The sequence below is a fragment of the Chamaea fasciata genome, unplaced genomic scaffold, assembly GCF_029207755.1.
Source record: "Chamaea fasciata isolate MVZ Bird 193981 ecotype frontalis unplaced genomic scaffold, bChaFas1.0.hap1 SCAF_10, whole genome shotgun sequence".
Lineage (NCBI taxonomy): Eukaryota > Metazoa > Chordata > Aves > Passeriformes > Sylviidae > Chamaea > Chamaea fasciata.
In genome coordinates, this window is record NW_027094095.1 from 10,976,313 (window position 1) to 11,002,272 (window position 25,960).

The 25,960-nt window shown below is 37.7% G+C and overlaps 1 long non-coding RNA gene across 4 annotated transcripts in view; it reads left to right on the forward strand.

Annotated features, from left to right (window-relative positions):
• The window catches only part of LOC136294508 (uncharacterized), a 245,813-nt gene that overhangs the window by 100,905 nt on the left and 118,948 nt on the right, over positions 1-25,960 (forward strand). The window contains exon 1 of one of the 4 annotated variants that reach the window (XR_010722432.1): positions 7,672-7,815. The exons of the other annotated variants lie outside the window; for them this stretch is intronic. This is a non-coding gene — a long non-coding RNA (uncharacterized lncRNA). Of the gene's footprint in view, positions 1-7,671; positions 7,816-25,960 lie in introns of those variants that run through there. 4 annotated transcript variants of the gene reach the window in all.

Here is a 25,960-nt window from a genome sequence, read left to right on the forward strand (position 1 = left end):
TATAGCCAAAAAAGAGGAAAAGTGGGAGGTCTGACAAATGGAGGAGAGCTGCAAAATGAACATGACAGGAGAGGGAAATGTGGACAACAGTGAGTAAGGTTTTGAGCAAGTGTTTATGTGGTATATGGGACCTCTTCAAGGAGGAACGCACTGGCAAATTGTTTTTTCCTCAACAATAACTTGAAACCACAATTGAAATTAAAAGTTCACTTTGTAAATTGTAGCTAACATCCCAGGGTCTAAACCCCTTTGATTCTGGCCTACCAAGCCTTTGCATAAATTTTTCATCTGACTAGCATTAAGCAGGGTAAACTTTTTATTTATTTATTTTGCATGCTGCTGACACTGCAAGAGGGAATTACACAGGAGCACTATGGATTTGGAAGTCTGGCTGCTGTGTTAGTGATTTTTGTTGGTGTGTGTCCGGCAGCAGGTGAATCCACCTATGGCAAATGCAGCTGGCTCTTGCAATCCCCTGCTCACTCCACCGGAAGGTTTCTTATGCCAGAGATACCCATTGATGCACAAGCTGTAATTTCAGAAATTATTATAGCCACACCAGAAGGAATCCACTAATGTTGTGTTGACAGCTTCTTTGGCTTTAAAATAAGTTTGGCAAATGTTACGTGTTTATGGCAAAGGATTGTGCTGATTCAAAAATGCTGATTAAGTACTTGCATGCCTGAGCAAAGAAAAATAAGCAACAGTAACCTGACATGCCAGTGTGGGGAAGTGGCTTACTGTAGAGAGAGTACTAGGATGAAGCTTTGTCATGAACTGTCCAGGATGTGAAATGCACATTAATTGTCTTAATTGCATGTGGGATCTCATTAAAGTCAAAGGCCTTTTTCAGTATATAAAATTAAGGGCCATGTGAAGTTTTTTACTTGGCTAAAAAACATTCTTACAAAATTCTTGCTTGAAGAAATGCAAAATTAAAGGTAATACAGGTTCAGAATCAAATTAAAATCTTCTGATATTTAAAAAGTGACTGTAATCCAAATTGAGTTTCTTTGATATTAATTTTCAAAAAACCCCAAGGTTAGGACTTTTCATTTATTAACCCCTGTAGGAATTAATGTTTGACTGGTGTAGGGGAAAAGCTAAGAACATGGAAGGGGAAAGGACAGGGAAGGGCAGAAACAATGAGGAAAGCTTTTGAGTTTTCTGCCGGTAAAGACAGAGGTGAAATACGAAGTGTCTCTGAATGTTTCTGCTTGTGATTATTCTGAGTTAAGGTCCATACTCATCCATGTACATTATAATGGGATTTTCATCTGTTTAGGTTTCCTGACTTTTTGAAGTGCAGGCCCCTCATCAAATCAATTAAAAACTTCAATATCTATTAGTCCCTTCAGTGAAATACTGTAATGCCTCTTGTTTGTATTCCAAGTCATTGAAATCCATATGTTAACATGATAAATGGCAAAATCTGATGTAAAATGCTCCAAGCCTTGTGAGACATCCATATTTTTTGGTTGTCCCATTATTACCATAAAAATATCTGAGTCAGAGCCTGTTTAAACTTAATGAGAGCATTTTTACTGACCTCACTGTACTTTGGATGCAAATACAAACCTTTATAACTATTTTCTTTTTTTTTTCTTTTTTTTTTCTTAGCAAGTTATTGGTTTTATTTAAAGAAGGTAAGGTTGACTTTTGTGGTGGAATTAGTTTAAATACAGCAGTAGGGAAAGAGAAAGTTCAAACACCTAATCATACCTTTTGATCTGATTGTAAATTAACAAGCACCAAATAAGTAAAAGCAGCGTTGCTTTTATAGCATTTTGGAAAGCTGAGAAAGGAGCTTAATGGAAAAGCTGTATTTTATCCTAAAGCTTTTCTTTTATTTTGTAAGAAAAAGAAGCACCAACGATCAAGTTTCCCTGTGCTGAGCTCACTATTGCAGCAGTAATGCTTTTACTTTTACTACCAAACATGAGCAACAGCAGTAAGCACACAGGGCACTGCATTACTCCCTCCAGTGTGCTAATAATGACCTTGAGTACCTCAGAGAAGAAAAGCAGACTCTGCAACTTCCTGAGCCTCTTTATACAAGAAAGGGGATAAAATCAGAGTGTTCATTAATAATGAAGGAATAGCCAACGTAATGAAGATCTGTCACGTGTGAGACCTAGACAAACCCCGTACAGGTGGAAAATACACTGGTAGTCATGGTCTAATTTTAGGACATTTGCAGGTTTCCTTGACCTTAATCAACATGTGGCAAAGCCAGGCTTTTGCTTACTTTTCAAAAACTGTCTGCTTCTTTAAAACTGGGAACCTTCTACACTCAGATTAATGTTCAACAGTCTTCAACATATGTAAGAAAACCCCCCCCCGTTCTTGTGATGGGAGATCTGGTCAGAGACCTAAGAAACCGACAAAAATACTAAAGCAACTTAACAGTCAAAGTTGATTGGGCTAATGAGACACATTAGGGACTGTGCAGAACATCCCTGGTTTAAATGTATGCTGGGATTTTTTTGGCATGTCATTTTGCTTTTCACATTGATGCTGTTGTACTGAAGTAGATTGTAGGGGGTTTTTAACCTCCATTGTCCATCTTTCCCAAAATGAGAATAGAAAGTACAGAAGATATGAAGAGCCAATACTTTGCCATATGATTTAAAGTAGAGGAATGACTATTGGTTTAGTTCCACCACATTTGAGTCTCAAGTGTAGTGAAACATTGCTATAAAACAGATGTGAAATAATGAAGTTAAGAAATTAAGGAATTCTAGTAGACGAATAAAGGACTTTTTAATTTTCTTTTTTCAGCACTGGTTAGATTTAAGAAATGGGAGAACTTTGAATACCCTGTGTTTTTATTTTAACCTCAGAACAAACATTTGAAAGCTGTAATTTTGGGTGGCTGATTACTAATGACTTTCTTTGATTTAAACCTTAGATATTTCTAAAATTATCTCAACAGACATAAAATTAACGGTGTATGGAAATGAGTGAAACAAAATTGCTCACATATAAGCAGCCAAACATGTTGGCATGAGTGGAGTTACAGAGATATGGAAGTTGCACTGGAGCCCTCAATTTGCCGTGCCAATGTTTTTAGGATTGTATGAAATGTCTTTTCTGTCTGCAATCAGGGCTAGTGGAAGGTGTCCCTGCCCATGGCAGGGGGGTTGAAATTAGATGGTATTTAAGGTCCCTTCCAACCCAAAGTATTCTCTGTGTCCTCAATCAGTGTTTCCACACCAACCCCATAGTGTGGGCCAGCCCCTATCCCAGGCTTAAAACCAGACGTTTATAGCTTAAGACTATTCATAATCAAAATGAAGTTTTAATAAAAGTTAGTTTGCAAATCAAATAAAATATTCTATTATCATTTGATCTAAGCTTATTATTTATGTAAAGGTTTTGGTTAGGCCACTCAAGTAAGACTCCCATTTTTCAGAGTTTTATTCTTAATATCATTGCATGGAATTTGTGGCTGTAACTCTTGCTCTGAGAACTGTGCTAACAGTACAGCATGTGTGGTAATTCCTCATCCAAAACATGAACTCCAAGGTAAAGCATGGTGTGAAAGCTTGTAACTTTAACTGGTTTTAATTTCAACACCTTTCAGATTATTACAGCTTAAATCTGAGGTATATTAAGCATTTTTGTGGACATTTGTTTTCTATCAATCAAGAATGCATGCTCCAATATAAAATCTTAAAAATAGGGGAAAGAATTTGCTGTAATTTCTTCAGATCTCCTTTCTGCTTTTGTAAATATCTTTACAAATATCACACCTAAAGATTGCTTTCTTTTTAAACTTCAAATAGAACTTGCTTTAGATGGGAGAAGAAATAATTTGATGTTTATTTTAGATCTACAATTCTCTCATCTGGCTCTGGACTTCATGAGCAGTATGGCTGGTGTTTATTTTTAACATGTTAAATCAGAAAGGAAATAAAAATGGTCATTTCTTGAAACATGATTTGCTGAACTCTTACAAAGAAAAGGGTAATTTAGAAGGGTATCCTGTGACAGGAAATGACAAGCTGCCTTCACCCTGGTATATTGATTTAGGAGGGAGATGCCTACACAGAAAAAGCAATACTTTTTCAAGTCACCGGACAGTCTGAGGATTTGAGGAGGAGGTGGGGAGGGGCTGAGGCTTTACACTAAAAAGGCTGGAATCATCAGGCTTTAAAATAGCATGTGTGGCCTTTTTCAGTGAAAATAGAGAGTAATGTGGCTATAAAAAGCAAAGTAAACTACCAGTTGACTGCCTCTTTTATGCCATACACATCTTTGAAGGTTAAATTTGTTATTTTAGAAAAACATAGGGTAGGTTGGAAAAGAAAACCCAGGTTGTTTGGCTTCAGTTTTTTATTATGTGAAATCAAAACGTCATCTCACACTGAAGAAGCAAAAATACTCGCCTTAAATGTTGTCGTGTTAATGAACAGAACTGTGCTATCTTCTAAAATTTCATTAATCACATTATCTAGTGTTTAATACTTAAGCATAGTTTGTGGATGTAAATTTGACTGTCATATTAACTTGCAGCTATAGAAAGGAAACTCAAAGGTTCACAAGGATGTGGAGAACTAAATGTCCATACTGCAAACATTTCCAGTTTTTAAACTTTTTCTTATGCATCCAGTTTTCTAAAAAATGCTGCAATTTTTTAATATTAACGTTTGTCAGATATGAGAAATGTGCAAATCACTAGTGACCTTTCAGCGTTACTAAAGAAAATGAAAGAAAAAAGATGTGCAGATTTGAAGAGAAAAATGAAAGTAGGCATCTTATTCTCAATATGAAATACCTGTAATGAAGGCAAGTCTCAAGAAAGTTAGAGACACCTCTGGATTGCCTGAAATAGTCATGCTTACAATGTGGTTATCACATTTTGTTAACCTTTCTTTGAATTTTCTATTCCTAATGCTTTATCCAAGTAATATCTAACATGAGGAGGATCTTTTTTTTTTTTCTTCTTTCTTTCTATCTTAGCAGCAGTGGAGTTCAGCTATGTAAAGAGAGAATTATGAAAATATTAGTATACATTAAAAATCAGATTTGGAAATGGGCAAAAATGCAGGGAACCTTTAAAGTGTTTTAGAAGATCTAATTTTATTCATCTGGTGTTGGAAAAACACTGCTTGCCCTATTTTATCACAGCCCAAATCTACTAAATTGTTCAGAAGTCTCAGGACTTCAGCTCTGTAAAAAGCATTCTCCTCTCACTGACTGGTGTGGAAACTGTCTATCTTTGCAAGGACTGTTCTTTAGCTTCCTTAGACATATCAGCTCTTTGGATCTCAAATCACCTTTGACAATTAGAATTAGTAATTCATATTCTTTAAGCTACACAATACAATCACCCTTGATTTCATTTAGAACAGGGACCAACTGTTTGAGACATACTTCTGTACATGTGAATTTTTTTTTACAGTTAAAATCATTAATGATTATAGCAGTTCCAGGCAATTTGATACTGTTGTATCAAATTTTTCCCTTTTTCTGCCTCTACAGCCCTTCTTAAATACCTTGGAAAGGACACTTTCAGGGATTTATGTCACAGATCTTTTTTTCTACTACATCTTAACTTCCACCCTCTCTCCTTTCTTCTATAAGTTATTCTCCATCCTGAAAGTGTTTTCTAATTCTCAGAAAATTGCTTACCAATATATAATGTTTATCTGGAGAGAATTAGAGCTGTCGGTCAGCAACATCTTGTCTGTCTGAATTCTTTTCATCTATGTAATTTTCTGGCTACACTTAATGTCGCCTTTCCTCAAGAAACTTGTTTTTATGTCTCAGGCCCTTTTTTGTTTTTAAATCTATAGACACACAAATTAATTTAAATAAGAACTGGTATTTTTTAAGGATTTAACGAATAGGCATTGTTAAAAGGCGACTGGGTCATAGACATGGTATAAAACATTTGGGTGATCTTACACTTTTAACTTTGGGGAGGTGAGTAACTTATCAGTTAATTCACAAATTAGAAATTTTACTTATTTATGGGTTTTTTTTCCAAAGTATGGTCATAGCTTGTTCTACTATTCAGGTTTTTATTTCAAAGAAACAATAACATTTTCAGAAAAGCATATTTGAGTGAATGTAAAACAGCTTGCAAAAACATGTTCAACTGAAGAAAGTAGCTGGAAAAGAACAATGATACAAAAATGCAGGGAGGAGAAATGTCACTGCTTTTGGGGCTGTGGCACTGGGAAGTTCCTCCCTGCTAAGATTATATTGTGAGCTGGTGTCTGCATATTGGTTCATTGCAATGTGGTAACTTGAACAGTTCATGTCTGAAGGAAGTTCATACATCTGTTAATTAGTTTAAAATATCTGCCTCAGGGCATGAAATCAATTAGGCTGAACATCTCACACAGCAAACTGGTAAATAACCATCCAGGTGTTCCAGCCAGCATGCAGATGAATAAGAAAATATTTTTATTCTTGAAAGACCATTTCTAGTGCTTCCGTCCTTGACACAGGATAGAGTGAGTAATTTTTCAGGGCCTGCAGGGCTGAGAGGTTTTCCCACTGGTGTTGACAAGCAGAGAGTGTTGCCTAGTCTGTGTTCCCAGAGCTGAGAGTGCACGAGGTGCTGAGCCTGAAGTGAAAATGTCTCTGAACATGGACTGGTGGTGGGAGTGAAGAGGCAGCAGACAAAACAGGAGAAAGATGGAGAAGCTCACCCAAGAAATAGAATAATGTCAACTATTTCTTATGAGCTATGTCTAAGGACTTAGAATGACTGTGCCTTGCTGAGTAAACCAGGCCAATATGAGAGCATATTCCAGCATTCCGAAGATGATGATGATGATGATCATCTCCATCTGTGCCTGTGTGTTTTCACAGAAATGAAACAGAACATCTTATTTTCTCATGTAAGTGAGATAGCCTTTTCCTGCCTTTTCTCTCTATTATTAAAACATCAGGGGAGAGAAATTTTTAGAGACCTGTGAGCTAATAAACCTCTGGTTGTTGCAAGCTAGAAGAGTATAATAGAAAAGTGTGACTGCTTGGTACTAACACACTTCACTAGCATTTTCTGATAACTGGTGCTGGAGGCAAGCCTGAGACCACAACACACTGACCCCAGCCCTCCAGCAGGGTCACTTCACCTGCTTATAAACAGACCTGTCCCACCCAGACTAAAAAGGAGATGGCTGGTTAGGGAAGTTGTTTTCTCCAGCTTAGTGTTGGAAGGAATCTTCCAGGTCAGAACATTTAGCCAGATGTTGTTCTGTGTCTAGAGGGCTGGGAAAGGTGATATTTTGCAATAGCTGAAAAAGAGGACAAGAAGCTGGGTCTTCCATGGTATTTCCCACAGTGGAACAGAAAACTAAAGATGAAAGAAAAAGATGAAGCAACAGAGGGAAAAAAGCCCAAACCACCACCACCACCAAAACCTAGTATACCTTCCATTTTTGGTAAAGGATGTGGAAAGATTTCTACCCTTCCAGAGGTCACTTCCTTGGAGCACTCTGCAACAAGGCATTGTGTATTGCACCACCTCTTTTTTTTTTTTTTTTTTTTTCTTCCCCCTGGGCCAGTGTCCCTTTTGTTTTGGAACCTTTTGGGCAGCCTGTCAGTCTCTGCTTTTACAGCTTCATGTACTTAAAGAGGTTGTACTAAACCAAACAGCCCATAGTACTAGAGCACTAGAAGTTTTCCTTTGAACCTGCCAAGTGTTGAAGTGCCACATTGTGGGCAGGGTGACAGACGCTTCTGAGAGCAGAAAGTCTGCCAGGAAGGCGAAGAAGGAGGCAGCTGCCTGGCTATAGCAAAGGAAGGTCAGGAGGATATGGGATGGCAGTCGGGAGGATATGGAGTGACAGAAAGGTACCCATGCACGCCTGGTTTGTTTAGTGTCCCATGGAGGACTTCTCTGCTGAGGCTGGATAGCAGGAGAGCACAACTTGGGCTTTTCCGACAAGGCGAAACCTGTGGTTCACCAAATTTTACACACAAAATCGGTGAATCATAGGTGATGTGTGTATTTTGACATTTTCCCACCTATAAATACTATTTTTTTTTACTTCACAGAACACTAACTCATATATACTATATATAGGGGTATATACTATATACTATACCAGAGGGGTGCTTTTTTTGCTTCATAATCTGTCGTACAGATTTGATAAACTCTCCCTCAAGACCCTGTAAGATGATATTAGCCAATAGTGCTAACATCAAAGGTTCTTTATTGAATATGATCAAGGAATCTCTAATGTCAATACAAGGGGCGTTTGTTTTGCAGCTGGTTGGCAGCCAGCCAGTTTCTGTGCAGTTATGGAGCTCCTTAATGCTGAAGTGGCTTTAAAAGTGTGGTGAAAAAGACTGATGGGAGGCCTACAACTCTAGGCTGTGCAGGAAAGGGATTGCTTGTGTCTTACAAAGGTAATATTTTTTAGTTTATGTTTAAAAGGGGTGGAAAGGAAAGAAAAAAATGAAGGTAAAAAGGCAACTCTGTATTTTTTCAGCTGTGTGTGCCAACCTGGCAAGGAGTGCGAATTAGTGAAATGTTACCAGTGACCCCTTTTCTCATCAAAGATGAATAAATAAAGTGAGGTAGAAAATTTAACGTTAAATATACAGTAGAATAGTAGAAACTCTTGTGACCCTCCTTGCTAGGAATTTCATGCCTCTGGATTTCAGTTCTTGTGGTGGCAGGCAGAAACACAAGACACTGCAGCCCTGACTTGATTCACTTGATTCAGTGAGGGCTGAAAGTGGCAGCTGCCCATGTGAATGACCGAGATGAATTCATCCACTGCAAATTATGCATTCAAAGGAAGCTTAACAGCAAGTTATTTTGGATTTTTTTCCCATTTATATCCTAGACTTGTGAGATGCAGTAGCACCTGTACCTTGGGCTGTTGCACACCTTGTTTATGGATGTTTCTTTCGGTACCATTCAGATAAATCACCCAAAAACTACAGTGATGTTGTCAGACATCTTCTAGTGGTGTTGGAGGTGTGGAACTGGCTGAAGGCCAGCTGAAAGACAAGCTAAAGTTTTCTCTCTGCCATGAGATTTTGGAGCAGTGCTGCAGGAGTCAATGTATCATCCATCTATATAAAGATCAGATACAGATGGTGGCATAGAATAGCTGCAATATGGACAGATTTTTTTTACTCAGCTGTGTGTGAATGGATTCTATTCAAGTTACTGTGTTGTCCCCTTGGATTATGTATGTTAATTTTTTACATTCAAAAAACATATGTGTCTCTGTCTCTGCTAATGCTCTGTCACCTCTACAAGCTAAAGTGTGTGAATAGTAAAATCCAGTCTTCACCCTGCTTTCCCAGCCCAAGACCAAAAAACCCAAGTTAAAACTTTAGGCTACCCCAACATGGATGAAATAAGACTCCATTGGTTTGGCATATTATCAGCTGATGCTGTTGTTACCCATGAAAGCAGGGATAAATTGTGAATACCACAGTGCACGGGAGCAGCCAGTGAGGCCGGAAAGGAGCGTCAGTGGAAGCTCCTCATCAGACTGTACTTGCTGGCATGGAAATGAGGAAAGTTTGGTTTATAATCTTAATGTTTTTATACTAGTATTGGTTACAAAACCTAAACTCTGTCTTAATGTTGCAAAATGGGTTTGCACAAAATCTGGAAGTGCAGGATGAAAGCTGTGACACACAGCGTGTTGTGGCGTGTCACTGCTGAGCTGGGGACGGGGCAGGGGCGTTCATTTCAGGGCACATTTTCTTGTGAAGGGCGAGAAGCAAAGTGTGATAGCTGACAAGCTGGAGTTTGAGGTTCACACTGACAAATACTTGTATCTGTGGATGTGAAGTTTCCAAACAAGATCTTAGAAATGCATAAAAATAAACAATCAAATGCTTACATTCTGATAAGGGCATATATTTACTTCTGGTTTGGAACAAGCATGTTGGAATCTGATTCTTGCTTTGTTACCAACAATGAGCTATTTGTAATTTTAATGGTTTGGGTGGTCATTTTTTTTTAAAATGATACTAAAATGTAAAGGATGGCTGTTTCTTTACAAGGCTATTTGCATGGAGAGTTTAATTAAGATGTGGTAATTTTAAGATTTTTTACAAGAAAAATAGTCTTTGAAATCTTTTATAATTGGTGAATGTACTCATTAAATGAAAAATGTTAATTTAAACCAAAACATTTAAATAGGTTCTTAATGTCTCAATTAAAATTTTGAATTGAATTTAGGTCATATCCATAGCTTTAGTTGATGTAAAAGTATAAAACTGGAAAAAATTAAGTAACTGCTTTTTTGAGAATAGAAAATGCAGACAATCAGCTTTTTGCAATTAAAAAAAATTGTACATGTTCTACATTTCAATGTTTATCTCATTTGAATTTCTTGCATATAAAAAAGAGATGTTTTATGAATTAGAAAAGTGAAAAGAAAACATAAACTATAGGATGAACTTGTCTGATGTTTAAACACAAACATTAAGTAGCTGAACAGCCTTGATATCAAACTAAAAAACATATAATTATGCATTGGAAGTAGAAGTAAAGCTATTTCCATTAAGCTCTATAAAAACATAGCTGATAATCCTCTTCTGATTTTTGCCTGATAAAAAAATGTAGTGAAAAAATAGAAACCTGGAATTTCAGAATTTTCCTTTCAGATACTTTTCTAAATAAGTAGAGGAAATTAAAATAGTCACCTACTTACGTATTTTCTTTGTTGCGTCTTTTTGTGAATGGTTCTGGATACTGTTCCTTTTTCCCTCCTACACTGAGTTCTTCAGTCTTTTGTCTCTTACGATCTCTCCCAAATCAGCATCCAAAACACCTTTCTGAACTGCTGTAGCAGTCAAGTAAGCCCAAATGGTTCTTATTCTAACTCCACAAAAAGGCTTTCTGATATTGGAATTAACTGCAAATTTCCACTTAACTGTTATTCACCTAACTTTTGATATTGTCCTATTTCTTTACAAATCCCGTTTTTATTTTTCCTGTACTCCTGTAATAGGGAAGTACAGGAAAAAACAAAATCAGAATTAATGTATTTGAATCCATGTTCTAGCCACACAAACTGATTTTGCAGCATCTCATTCTCAGGTGTTAAGACATTGCTTCAAAAGTTTGGATATATTTTACACAAAAGCCTGCCTGTGAATTAGCACACGTAGTAACATTAGCAACATAATAACAGTGTTATCAATCTTCTTATTAATGTATTTATAGTGGTTTTTGTTGGAGGGAGAGGAAATGCTGACTGTTGTGTTTGTGCAGTGGCATAAGCATTCCATAATCAAGGACTGCTAATAAACACAAACTGATCAGAGTCCCCTGTTGCCCATCTGAGTCTGTCAGAGCCACAGAGACCAACCTTGAGATCGCTCCTGGCTGCCACACAAATCATAGCTGAGGCCCTTGGCTGGGCATGGGTTTAGTGCCAGAGCACTGGGCTGTTTGGATGGAGGTTCCTGGATGGTTCTCTGTAAAATTTCCACATTCGTTTTGCTGTTTTGTTCATGAATACCTCAGAGCTAATCTTTCTGGTAAAAATGATTTTCTTTTTAATCTAAATTTAATCCACTCCACTCTATGATTAATTTGAATGAGTGGAATCCTGTGGTTGTGAACAGCCTTCTATTTTCAGCAGGGATAAAAAACAAAAAAAGTTTTAAAATAGGTCTTTTAATGTTTGTTTTGCCTTTGATTGCAGACAGTGTCCTTACACTCAGTAAATACTTCTGTAGCACTTTTCAACTTCAGTCCTTGCAGGCTATCTACTTAACATTCTCTCAGTGATGTTAACCTGTGCTTCATGAGGTCAGAGGATATCAGCAATGACTTTATATGATATTCTTTTCTAGAATTAGCTATTGATTAACTGATTTTATAAATGCATTTCTGTGACATTTTGTCATCAGTGTCTTCATGATTTGATTTAAATAAAAGCACTTCTCTTTTTTCAGGGGTGGGGGTGGCAACCTTTAGCATTCTGTGTGGAAACTGGTTTGTATTTTCATTAGAGACAGATCTAAAAACAGGTGGCAGTTTAGAATTTTTGAATCATGCTATCATCTTTTACCCCGAATGAAATTTGGGAATATTCCACAAAATAATGGTCTGTATGACAAGTTACCAGACTGGGTTGTGTACAGGTTCTTCTGCTGCAGCTGTCCTTGTTCTTTTCTTTAACAAATAACTGAACCAGATGAGAGAGTGTACAATGTTTACAATAATCTAGGGTATACGTTACTATTAACACACACGGATTTTCTGGGCGGTTCTGATACTCTCAGTTACTATCTAAAGGGACACCAGTTATTTAAATATTTTACTTCCATTCTGAATAACCGTGTAGGTGAATAATTAGCCTAATAAGGTCAAAATATGTTGTTGTTAATACAGCGTGAGTTTAAGTTGTCAATTCAGTGGCTCGCCAGAGTCCTCTGGAAAATGAAACAAACATAAAATTTCCCAGAAAAGTCAGCAGATAGTGGCTCTTGGTAAAAACGGAACTTTCATGTGTTTTGCAGGTTTTGAGAAATTCTTTTTAAGCTTTCTTGTAATTCAAAGAACATGGGATTATTCAGAAAAATGGACTGTATTAACTATTCATCTTCTACTGCATGGAAAAAGAGAACTTATTTTTTCCTTTCTGTGAAGTTTTCAATAAAGATCACTGTAATCTTAGCATGGGAAAGGTATATACTGAACTTTTAGGTCACATCTGCTGCCTGGACCGTTGTGGTTTTTTTTATATTGGGGGGGAGGTTTTGGTTTTTGGTTTTTTTTTTTTTTTTTTTTTTTTTTTTTCTTTTCTTTAGACGAGAATTGTACACCTAATTTTATGTTCTTTGAGATATTATCTCCTTCAGCAGCCTGGTGTGCAGATATTTGTAAACCTTCTCCCAGATGAGGTTTTTTTCCTCTCTTTTTTTTCTTTTTTTTCTTTTTTTTTTTTTTTTTTATGTTTTTTATTTTTATTTTTCCGGAAAGGTGGAAGTGGTGAGAGACCGTTAAAGCAGTGGTTAAGAAGGTAGGTGTCTGTGGGTATTGATGGGAAATAGTCGTTAGAGGAAAGCTGCATCACCACACAGGAAGAAGCACAAAACTCTTGAAAGCATTTTCTCCAGCTGTTGCGGAAGAACAATTTAGACAGTAGAACTTGAAAGCCACAGATCTTGTACCTCATTTCTAGCTGAGAGAGTCCTTCCAGAAAAAGGACTGATTAGCTGCAGTCTTTTAACAGCTCCCTCTCAAAGGCTCAGCAGTTTCACAGAAAAGATGGGTTTAACAGTGGGGAAACAATAAATTGCAAATGTGTAATCAAATTTATATAGGATGGCCTTCAAACCTTGCACTAAAAAACACAAACTATGAAAGAAAATAGTGAATCTTTGATTTTTGAAACAGTGTGGCTCCAAAATTTATAACAAACCTGCTTGCCAATAAATAGCAGCTAGTGAAACTTCTGAAAAATTACGTTTAACACCATTTCTGAGTGCAATTAACTCCCTCACCCACCCCCCCAGTCATACAATTTCTTTATTCTTTCAGCTATTTTGTGTTAAGGGCTGGGCAAAATTTCCCTGTGACTTGGAGTCATTCAGTTATCTGCAGGAGCTGTGAGCTGACAGCTTGGACTTCCTCTTTCTTCCCCCACTTTCCTTAGACTGTCTCAAAAACTAGACAGACTATTTTTCCCATATAAATGTCCAGTGTTCTGCCATCAAGTAACTTCATCGCTTACTTCCCATGACATATTGTTGGTAGCTATTCCGCCCCTAAAGGATTGCCCACTAACACCCTTGGAATAAATATTTGCAACTTTTCTTTGAAGTATGTATTTGGAGACAAAGCAGACCAGCATGTGCTTTAAGCCAATATTTTTCTTTCAAGTGAGATTTAAGGGAAGCAATATTATAGTTTATAAGAGTAGTACATGATTCACTTAACTGATGGCACATTTTATAGTCCCACTTCTGTTACTGACCTGTTACATCACCATGGGCAAGATATTTCATCTCTGCTTTTATCCTCCCCAAAGCAAGGGTGGTCACTATTTTATTATTATTATTACTATTACTCTGTATATTTTGAAGCAACATTTTGTATATTTTTTCTTGGGTAGTGAATGTGTGTTCATTTCAGTTGATGATGTCAAGTGATGTCAAGTCTTGCAGTCATATCCTTCATCATAATTTTGCAGAATTTAGGGGGGTTTTTTGCAACACCTTAGAGTGACATTTGTCTGCAGAAAGCAGCATGTCCCCACCCAAACCCCACGTAGAAGCCATGTCCCATTGTTCTCAGAGACACCCAAGCCTGGGTCTCTCAAGCTTCTCCTCCTCAGTGACAGAAAAACTGAGCTGCACTTGGGCTGGCGTGTTTTTAGACACATTCTGAAGCAAAAAGCATGTCCCAAAAATAGTCTCCAAAAACTAACTGTCCTCTAAGCCTATAGCAGTCTCAAATATTCAAGCATTTTATTCAGGCTCTCTCTGTAGTGCAAGCCTCATGTTTCTCTGTGTGCTATGTATTTCCATAACTTAATTTATAATAGTTGGGTTTGAGCTGCTTGTGACATCCTGCACTGATAAGCATTTCTAATTTAAGAGGTATGCATTTTATCTAGGAGCAATCTGCAAAATTTCATATGCTAAAGGATGAAGAAGAAGGTAGAGATGTGAGAGTTTGCACATATTGAGAGGCACAAACTGGCAAACTCTGCTACAGTGAGAAGTTAGGGGGCCTAACTGAGAAAGGGAAACCTAATGGTGCCAGACAGGATTATTTTTATCATCTTTGGCATTCAGGATTTCAAGGCAGTAATAGACAGGAACTTATAGGTAATTTTGTTTGAAAAATAATCTGTATTTCTACTGTAGATTACTTTGGTCGTTCCTATTTACAGTCCCAGGGAATGAGGCACATGTGGGTTTTAGATTATATTGTTTTGGCGTCATTCTTTGGAAGGGGGAGACCATGGTACAATTGTTTAGAAAAAGGCTCCTGAATGGCAATAGTGATCCTTAAAGCTTTGTCATGGCTAGCACATGAATGTCAGCTGAAAAGAAAGACCCAGGATAAGGTGGAACTCTGAGTAGTCTGCAGTTCTTTATGATATTTAGCCTCAGCAAGAATAATCTTAGAAAAAGCAACTTTTCTACAGTGCAGACAACCTCAGAACTATAAAAATACATAGATGTTGATGCATTTGGTATGCATTAGCTTGACTTTCATGTCGTGACCCCGAAACACTCTCTCTCATACTGACAATCTGTTTTTTATGTAAAGGAGAAAAGTAATGGGGCTAGTATATACCTACCATAGTGCAGATGTTGCTATTTGATACCAAGAACCAAATCAACTATGCTGTCTTTACTGGAAATCCTGGTTAATGTTTTGCTTGTGTTAATATTTCCATGTGCTGATCCTCTTGGGCAGCACCTCAAAGTATTTGTGTTTCATTGCTGAAAAATTTTAGTCTCGTTGAAAATCATTGGGATTTGAATTTTTGAGGTTGGTTGTGATGTTTTTTTCAAGTTTCACCAATTGCTACATCAGAGCAATACATAAAACAAGGGATTTAACTTCTTTGGGCAGATACCCAAAAGGTATGTGGTCTGAAATATGGGAAGCAAGACATGACTCCTCTCTGCCAGAGATACCAATATCATTCTGAACAAGCTATTTAACATTTCTGTTCCCCGCATCTCCAGTAAGGAAAGAAAAATTGTGGTAGTTCTCTGCTTAGAAACACCACCTTCCAGAGGCCACTGGATTTATGCTTGTATGTCAAATATCTTTGGTTGCATTGTTTTCCAATCTGTTCCTGCATTCTGAACAAGTATTGTAACTTTGGATAAGAGAGTCCTGCTGAGTTCTGCACCTTGGTGGGTACATCAGGTGCTAATTCTGTTCTCAAAGGGTCATCTGGGAAATACTTTAAAGACAATGAAATTCTGTGTCATTATCATTTTAACTCTTCTAATTCAACCCCCAAAAGAAAAGGAGTTCTAAGACTTTTGTCCCATCCACAGTGGGGGTGGGATGGGAGGTGATGCTCTTCTGTGTCTGTGTACTTCGTAACAAGAGCACAATGACACACGAGATGGGTATTCTTATATGAGCAGATGGTATCTGTCCATAGCTCAGGCAGCCTGTGAAAGCCAAAAACTTCTGAAAATCTTCCAAGAATAATGACTTGTTCCCCAAGACAAACTTATTCAGGATGCAGTTACCAGACAGAATTCAACATTCTGTATTAAGAGAAGCTGTTTGAGCAAAGGCAGTTATTACATGCTATGACATTTTGAAAATGAAATTGATGGATTCTTCTCACGTCTGGAGCAGACACTAATGGAAACTCCTGTGAAAGTGCTGAGACCATTTGAAGGGGCCGCTCGAGAGCTGACTGCTGAAACAGCCCAGCTCAGCCAAGTCATACCACCAGCTCTTACTCTGGGGTTGTTGGTGCATGACTCCTCCCCACCACCCATAAAGTCATCCAACGAGGAATCTTATTAGTTGCCAGAACACTTAGGGGAGAGAAAAAAAAGATGGTGCATACTATTTAAACCACTTTTTTTCTGGTTTAGAGAAAAGTCTCAGTTTTTATGAAAGTTTGCTTTCAAATCCCTTTCTTCAAAAAACTGCTGGAAATGTAATGTCGAGGGAGTAACAAGATTAAGTGACCACAGATACCTGAAGGGCTGGGGAATACTCATATTCCTTTGGCTGTCACTTTTTTCTATAAGAAAAAATTCCCTTTGAAACATTGCTCAAGGGGGTAAGCAGACAAAATTTTAGTAGTTAAAGCAAGCAAAAGAGAGTTGCATACTCTTGCTGTCCTTTGCTAATTTGTTGAGCCCAACTTAAAGCAAAATTCAGATACTTGTCTGCTGGGATTTCAAATAAACCATCTGGCTAAGTGATGTGATAATTAAGTGTCTTGAATTCCATCCCACTAAATTGTCATTTAAAACAACAATGACAACACTTTTATAGTTGAAGGGTTTTTTTAATTTTTTTTTTTTTAATTCTATGCAAGTCATATGTAAATCTCAAAGTCTGGGTAGCTGGGCTGTCAGACAGACTCTTCATTTTGAACTGCTGACACACATTAGTTAAAATCTCATAGACGCTATAAAGGACTGGTTAATTACTCATTAAACAAAATCAAAACAAACCAGAAAACCCTCCAATATTAAACATAAACACTTTGATGGTCCTTCTTTGGAAAGTACTCTTGGTTTTGCACATGTATTTATTATTCCTTAGTTTCACTGAATGGGTAGGATAGTTTTCTTGTATTGTTTGCAAACTGCTCATAAACTCTCTGCAGTTAAATTTGTTTTGTGGTTGTTCCCTGTTGACACTTTGGTCTATTTGAAAATACATAGCTAAATTTCTGAATTTTTCCAGTACAAATGGTGAAATTTGGAAGAATTTAATCCATTCTAATGCTATATAAATATTGCGGAGTAATAAAGTTGTAGAAAGAGCACTGACCAAGCACTGGGCCAGATCTGAGCTAGAAGATAAGAACACAGGGCTGAAGCCAATTTCACCAATGTTCCCTCTTTACACAGACCCCTCTGAACACAGTACAAGCTGTTCCTCACAGTACCCCCGATGGAGCAGTTGGAGAGTTGTTGAGTGACTGAGAAGTGCTGGCTTACACTAATAATTCTAATAAACTTGGTGAGGAAACTTGTGATAAAGTGTTACTGGAAAAATAATATCTTTACAGTTTCTACTGATTTTTTTGGTTGGCACAAAAAGAGTTTGAGTTTTTGTGGAAATCACATGATCTTAGTAAAGCGTTAGTTAATGGGTGTGATTTTGTGTGTCTTAAACCTGTGGATGGTTCCCTTTTAGCTGACATGCTTTAGGGAATAAAGTGAATCCTCTATTTGATAAAAAATCAGAATTACAAAGGTGCTGGCTTGAGATTATTTACTGTTAGTCACCAGAGCATTCCTGCTTAAGCTGAGACTTTGGACTAGAGAAACCCCAGTGGTCCCTTTCAACCTGACCCCTTCTGTAACTGTGATTTCTCATCATTATAGTGGTGAGGAGGTGAACACAATTATCAAGCACAGGATGGGAAAAGTGGTGTTGGTATCTATGTATCAACCAAGCATAGCAAAATGCAGTTTTGAGCAGGAAGTTGGACCAGATGTTCTTCAGAACTACTTTCCAAATTAAACCGTTCTATATGAGATGTATTTTAACTAAACGTTACCCTGACCAATAGTCTTGGTTACTTGAACACTGAACTTCTGGTGGGAAAGCTCTTTGCTTTGCTGAGTTATGCTGGAATTAAGGAGAGAGGAGATAGAGGAGCCCAGGTAATTTGGTTAATTACCTGACATGCGGTAACACAAGTGAAGGTCTGAACTTTGATCCAGAAAATGAGTGACCTGCTTCTCTTAATCTTCCCTTATTTTTGAATGATTGTGAAAGGTCCATTTGTTTTTGATGTGTAGCAACAACAAATTATGGAGCATCAAAAAAATGCTGGAAACCTGGTTTGCTGGCAATTCCTGGCTTCATGCTAACCATACTCAACCAGACCTTGGACTTAATATAGTGCTATTATTTCCTTTTCTCTCCTGATTATACCAGAGAATTGCTTCATGGTATTTCTTTCAAATTATGTCATTCTAAATAGGAATGTCTATTAATTACTTCAGCATATGTTCTCAAGAGATACATGTGTATGTATGGTTTCACAAATATTTTCTGAACGTTATTACTTATATTCCACTCAAAACTGAGCTGAGGGGGTGGTGTACAAAGTGCTTATGAGGAATATATGGGGATCTAGGCAGTTTAAAGTCTGTACCAAAAATATAAAAAACTGTCGGGAGAATTTCAATAAAAAGCATAAATATTTTTATTTTCTGTGGGTAGATAGACATAGGGTAAGAATAGGTATGAAAATCTCATATGTTTTATTCTTCAGCTGTAGCAAAGTAGAGAAGGGGCAGATAGCTACTGCAAAGTAAATTTATAATGGAATCTTTTTCTAGGGAAGAGTCAAATGTTTAAATCTTCCACATCCTAATTGAATGCCCAAACCAAAGGTGTCTATAGAAACAACTTCTTCTGCAGCCCAATAAATTTTTGAGGTCAAGAGACTAAGTAGCTCACTGCTTGGCTCGCAACAAATGAGAGCCATGATCTCACTCGGCATTGGATAAAATGAGGGAGCAGCAGGCTGCCAGAAAAATAGCTGCAATTCTTACTGGTGCTGTGACTGTAGCTCTGAACAAACGTTGATGAGACAGTGCCTCAGAAGTGAGATGGAACCAAGTGAGGACACTTTATTAGGAAAAACACGTTACAATTCACAGTCTAGTCCTGAACAGAATAGTTATCATATGGCGCTAATACGCATTTCACTCTTCTGTGGAGCAGGTCTGGGATTTAACATCTTGAGATTGGCTTAATCTAAAACATATGTGTTTTCTTTTATTTCACATATGTGTTCTGCATTTCCCTTTTTCCAAGAGCTAGGATCAGCATGATAGTATGTTGTGATGAGAGAAATGCAGAGAGGATTGTTGTGATATAGCTACAGAAACAATATGGGGCCTACAAGGAAATGCGTATGTTCTCTTTTACGGGTTTATTTTGTGGTACAGATGGTGTTTTTATTAAGACTAGAAAGAGAAGTTTCCACTGTTGGTCATGCTAAGTGTGGGTATGTATGTCCCGTCCCCAAAAAAAGCTTTAGTAACTGAACATTTTCTAAAATTTGCAGCAAAGGTTGAAGCAGCCTGAAATGATAAACCCTGAACATGTGTCTGTCTTCTACCATGGGAATGCTGTAAAGGAGGGTTCTGTCACAAAGCTTGGGATCACTCAGGCTTTTGTGGGCCTTTGTGTCTGGTTCTATTTAAATCTAGCATTTTAAGACAAAGGACTAAAAAATATTATTTGAATAAAAGAATGATTTATAGCATTAGTTTATCAAAGTGGAATATATATATATATATATATATATATATATATATATATATATATATATATATATATATATATATAAAACTTGAAAAGCATTTCATGTAAAGATGTCATTTTCTTTCAGTACTAAAATATAAATCTATCCCATAATATATTCTTTTGTTATGTAGGGTTGCACTAGAGTATAGTACAAAATAAATTAATTCCCTGTCATAACAATGTGGTATATGCAATTCTAGCAGAATTGTTTGTCCAACACAATTTTCCTTCTAGTCAGAAGCCCCCTAACTGCCACGCTGAAACTGTCTTTTCTGGCAAAAGAAGCTCTCTTGATCAGTGCTACATACCCACAAGGGATTTTCTTTTGTCTGCTTTGGTCATAAGGTTGTTTTACTGTGTGAAACTAGTTCAGTATGGTAAATGAAGTCTCAGCTGAAAACTCATTATGTAGCACAGTGCGTCTCCCCAATGTGTTGTTTCCTTTATCTAGACCCTCTGCTTTTAAATAAGTGAATATGGAAAGTACATTTGAACTATAAATAGTCTGTGAAAGAAAATCCAGAAAAAGAGACTTGCTATTTTTTCTGAAAGGAATCAAACATCTTTCATGTGTTTGAACTGTTACATTTGCATGGAAACTCCTCTTTACCCTCCTGAGAATTCTAGGGAATTTATTGGATGTATTTGAGCATGCTCACTGGTGTTAGGAAGTAATTACAGAGGTTATCGAAACGAAACCTCCTATTTGATCTAACCTACAGCTTTCTTTAGTCTTCACAAGACTGCAAACATAAAATTCTCTTTTATTATAACAGGGATGACAAATCTGGGAAGACCATTAGATTCTGCTGTATATTTGATATTGAACATAGAGTCTCTGTGCTGATACTCTAAATGAAAAGAGTTGTAAAAGAAAATGAAGAAGCCCCTGGTGTCATCCTGCACAAATTGAGTGGAGGAGAAGTTTCAATACCTGATTTTAGGCAGACACTTTGGTGGTCACCTGCTGTGCTGCCTGAGGGGCTGAGCCTTGCTGCTGGGTATTGACCAAACAGACAGAGGGGTAGCCTTGCTCACACCTTCATCAGAATGTGAAATGTTTAATGGGAGAAATGCACAGCAGTGCCAGCCCTTCTCGTTCTTTATTCTCTGGGTTTTACAGGGTGTCCTTTCAGGGGGTTGAGTCTTACTTGTGTAGATCAAGCTAGAAAAGTCTAGCCTGGACTGGCCTCAAGAACACAATTTTCTGAAGCTTTTCTGCATCTAAAATGAAAATCCTTATGCAGCCTGCCCTGCAGTGCAGCGTGGCCTTGGCTGAAAGACTAGTACATAAGGTGTACATTGTTTACCAGTAGTATACAGTGATTAATTTGGTTGGTCTGAGGTGATATCCCTAATGGGCATTTGCCAAATAAAAGTGATTTGCTTTTTTGCCTTAGACTGTTACTGCTTAACCAGAAGAATGTGTTCCTTGCAGCACAGTCTCTAATTCTGCATTCAGAAACCTTATAGAAACATTCTTCAAATACAGAAATTCACAATGGATCTTTTGTAGTAGAGCTACACAATTTGAATTTTTTTGGCCACTGTGTTGCATAAAGTATGAACATAAATTTTTATTCTTCACTGGACGAATGTTTGAATTTTATTTAGCAAGTGGGTTTTCCAGTGCAGAAATACATGTCCTAAAGATGGACCGAAATTCATGGATTTCTGTACAAAGGAAGTGTTTAGCAAGGAAAGATCAGTATAACTTCTTCTGACTGATGATTAAAATGTATAAGCTTATTTTTTTTGCCATTGTATTGTCATTTGACTTGAAAACATTTAATGGTGGATGGCTAAGCTTGTGTTTTATATATATACAAATATGTTTTTCAATCTCTTTGTTCTCTGAAATGAACCAAACAGGAAACTGCATGTCAGGTCCTTTGATGATGTGTCTTCTTATCACAAGTAGGAAAGTCTGGATTCCAGTCAGTATTTTTTCCATCACCTGTATTCAGGTTCTATGTCCAAACTAGGCCAACATTTTAGAAGTCAGCATAAATCTATCCCATACAAATATTTCATTTATATTGTTATGAGAAAAGCAACAAAAATTAGTCTTAGTTATTCTGAGTTAAGACAGTATTTTAGCTAAAGAAAACAGTTCCAGACAGAAACATAAACATGCTTTAATATCCATATGGTTTATCTTGCTGGGACACTAGGGGAAGCTTGATTCTCTACATCCATTTACAAGTTTTAAAACCTTTCTAACTTCTAACCTTTTCAAACTTCAAAACCTTTTTAACTTTTCAACTTTTCCAAACTTATGTTGCAGGAAACTGCCTTGGCAATGAATGAATAATTTATGCGATGGGATTTCATGTTGAAATTCTGTGCTTCTGCAAATTATATGTCTGATGTTAGGAAATGTGGCTCTTCCTTTTAAAAAGGTTGTTTCACACTGGATAATAAGGCATTTTAACAATTGTTTTTTAAGCCATCTGTTTAAATAGAATGAGTCGTTTGAGGGTTGGGTTTTTTAAGCTTGATTTTGCTTCTGCTTTATCTCTGAAGAGAACCGGTGTGCAGGAGAAAAAAGTGGATCTATAGAAGGTACTGCCAAGAGAAAACAAAAAACCAGGAACAAGAAAGAAATCCTCAAAAATTTGAGAACATACATTTTTCTTGTAAAGGGGGTGGGTTCACAATTTACAAGTTAGAAACTTAAGCAAGGGAAGGACCAACTGGGCTGTCAGACTGACAACTGTGTAACAAGCACTTAATCCAGGTGGGCCCTGGGGGCATTATCTACTCCTCCTCTCAGAGACTGCACTGCACTTCTAATTCCCGGTAACAAGTTTAAACCCATGATAAAAGATCTGTGGTCACAATTACAGTGTGCCACAGGAAGAAGGCAGGAGACTCAGCAGCTTTATTGCTGGACATGGCAGTGGCAGGGACGTGCTGAGTCAAATTTCCAGGTGATCCTCAGATGCAAGGCTGGGTCTGTGCGAGCAGGGCAGTCCCACAGACCCACTTCTGCCAGGCAGCCCTGTGGGGAAATGCCTTCCTGGCTTCAATCTCGCAGTCTGAAAGTGCTCGAGCCAAGCATCACACAAACTTCAAGGATTTTTATATCAGCCAAAGGGTTCTGTTCCTACATTTCGCAGCTACATTTCTTCAGAAAAGTGCCCCAGGAGTTAGCTAATGTGTCACCTTGGGGAAAGTGCCGGGGGAGAATAGGTGATGGAAAGAAAAGCTGCTAGGTCCTGCAGCAATCAGGGAGAGTGCTGAAGCAAGGGGGAACACAAGCTTAATACAAAGATCCTATTGAACCATTTTGTCACCGCCCTCACAGGATATACTAACAAACTGTGTGGTTTTAGAAAAATGCTTTCTGTCTGCAGAGGGGTGCCTCTTGCTCCATACCCCTCCCCACCAAGCACTTAGGTCAGACGTATGAGGCTCTCTGGATTTTGGTCACTGTGGCCATAAAGTGTGGGAACAGAAAGAGATGCAGAAAGGGGATTTTCTATGTTTTGCTGAACATCAAAGCCAATCCACATCTAACATCAGCAGCTGGCTTCTGTTATGGTTGAATGAAACAAAAAACAGAATTCAAGAACACTTGTATCATTAGGACACTCTCCTCATTAAACACTACCCAAAATACTCGTGTAATAAAAAGCTGAAAATAAATGTTAACTGTAAATTTGAGATACTTAAGTATTAGGTATTTTGCTTTGTGAATATTTTTGAGAGAGGCCTGTTTTGGAATAAATAATGCTTGACCAAATCAGTTTTTTTAAGGTGACTCTTAATCATGCATATGTTAATATTGGCTTGTTTTAATTGATACTTTACTTCATTGAAACTAGTACTTATTAGCCTGGCTTTGATCTTTCTAAGCTGTTCTGAACTTAAGAAAACAGATGATAAAGTCATATACTAGGCCTTTATTTAACAACACCTTCGTAGCATTAACACTGAAGTCGAGCACCTTTTTATACCTGACACTTTGCATTGCTGTTTCTCTGTTATTACCTTAACATGTGGTAACGAGCCTGTGACAGAGCAACACAGCCAGGCTGTCTGCACGGGCCTGAGAAAACAGCAACCTACTAGGTTTTATGCCTTTCTCATCAAAACACTGGTAATTTGAATTTACCCTTAAAAAGTTTGATGCCTCTTTGATTGTTAAATCAAAACCTGTTTATTAAGCAGTGTGAGTTTGATACGTGTCTGTCTCTAGATGCCTGGTTCTCATTAATTCAGATATTTAACCTGAATGATCGGTCAATTCCCATGAATGATTTAAAGAATTTGATATAAGCTGAAATAAGTTAAATGCCTAATTTTAAGCACAGATAATTGAGTGACCCACTTCCTTTCTGGTTAAGACGTTCAAAGAGGCTTAATTTCAGTTTCTGATGGATGTGTTGCTGTTTTATCCAACTCTCTTAATCCCAACCTTATATAAACCCCACACTGGTGTATTTCTAAGCAGAGACAGAGGCAGGAGTTTCTGCGTGCATACTCAGGGAGTGAATGCCACTTGGCAGCCTGAAAACTTTGAATCAGACTTAGCAGTATTGTTCCTAGGGCCTGATGTGGGTACAGCATCCTGTGGGTGCAGAGAAAACATTCCTTGTGCACTGTCTGAGTGAGGGTGATGGAGCCGGTGGATAAAGCAACTGCTCTGTTACTCCAGTCCATTCCGGCCTGCCTTTCAGTGGCAGCTCCCAGGCCTTAATCCTCTCGCTGCCCATATGAATTGCTGTATAACTCAGTGGGTTTACATTCAGACAGGAATGTTTTTATCACTATCTGAAAGAATTACCCTTTCAGTGGTGCTGAAAAAGGACAGTAGTACTGTGATCCTTGCCTTCAGTAATGCTATGTCCTCTCCACACTAGCTCACAAATTATGTAAGGCCAGGACCCCAGAAGGTCAGCCCTGAATCCAGACTTTTCCCCATATGAGAAGCTCTCTCCTTGGGTTTCAGCTCCACCCACTCTAGAAATAAAGGCCAAATGCTAAGATTTGAGAGGGATTGGGCTTGTACAACTGGAGCTGGGTGATGTGTAATAGTCTGTAACTGCTTTCCAGTTCTAAAGATAGTGATTCTTGAGCTTTGATGGAAATAACTCTGGAGCACAGCTATAACTAGCATCAATCAGTGTGGCTCTGCATTTTAAAGGATTGCCTTATCAGAAGCTGTGCCATCCAGTATGTGGCTTACCCAAATAAGCTTTTCTATGAATACCAGAGTGCAACTTTATGGACCCTGTAAATCCAATGGATTTACATCCTGCATCATTAAACTCCTTCTGCCCTTATCTTTTGTTTCTTTCACTTTCCCTGCTTCTCAGTCCCTAGTCCCTTTGCTATGCAGCCAGGTATCCCCACAACTCTTCACCTTGCTGGGCTGAAAATAATTCTGCAGAATTATCAGTATATTTGGTAACTCCGAGTGTAATGTAAATGAGAGTATAGGTTTTCACCTCTAAAAATTTAATGCGCATACCAAAAAAACTGAAATGTACTAAAATTTTTGTCAGGTTTTCAATTGCCTCTTCCCCACAATCTTTGAGGTGGTTGCAGTGCATCCAGATCTTAAATTACAGCAGCTCTGAGTAAATGAATCAGAGTTGTGAAAGCTGAGAATACTGGAAAACGAAGCAGCAAATAGTTCTCTGTGGCACCTAACAGCAAAGGCTGATTTAGAGGAAATGTCTATCTGTTTGCTGGGGGTGGTATTAAAGCACTTAACTTCTCCTCCTTTATTGGAAGGCATAAGGAAGCTTTGATATAAAAGTGCTGATACTTTTTCAGCCTCAATAAACTTTAACAAAGCTTTTGTGAGCTTTAATATAGCCATAAAGGAATGGAAGTTTATACCATATCCTAAGTTTGTATACTGTATCTCAGGTTCGAGTGATATTTTGGAAGCCCTCAAGGTTTTTCAGAAAATTGACCTGGGTTCTTGTGCATGAGCAGTTTTCCAATCTGCTTTACAGTAAACTTTTTGATTGCTGATATTTTTTGTCCACCATG